Consider the following 254-nt stretch of genomic DNA (forward strand, 5'->3'; position numbering starts at 1 on the left):
TTTATTTATTTAGTTTTGGCCATGCCACAAGGCTTGCGGGATCTCAGTTCCCTGACCATGAATTGAACCCGGGCCATGGCAGTGGAAGCCCAGAGTCCTAACCACTAGGCCACCAGGGAACCACCCCCGTATTTAATTTTTTTCTAATTTGTAAGAAGAACTATTTAGTTTTCACCTATGAAATGAAGTTGCACCATTTAATTAGAGTAATAAAAATAGTTCTTTTAAAAATTTTAATCATAAACTTTGTAAAC

General features: G+C 37.0%; 1 pseudogene; it reads left to right on the forward strand.

Annotated features, from left to right (window-relative positions):
- Positions 1 to 254, forward strand: part of LOC105000905 — a 3,506-nt pseudogene that overhangs the window by 1,516 nt on the left and 1,736 nt on the right.

This window comes from Bison bison, unplaced genomic scaffold, assembly GCF_000754665.1.
Source record: "Bison bison bison isolate TAMUID 2011002044 unplaced genomic scaffold, Bison_UMD1.0 scf7180017864375, whole genome shotgun sequence".
Lineage (NCBI taxonomy): Eukaryota > Metazoa > Chordata > Mammalia > Artiodactyla > Bovidae > Bison > Bison bison.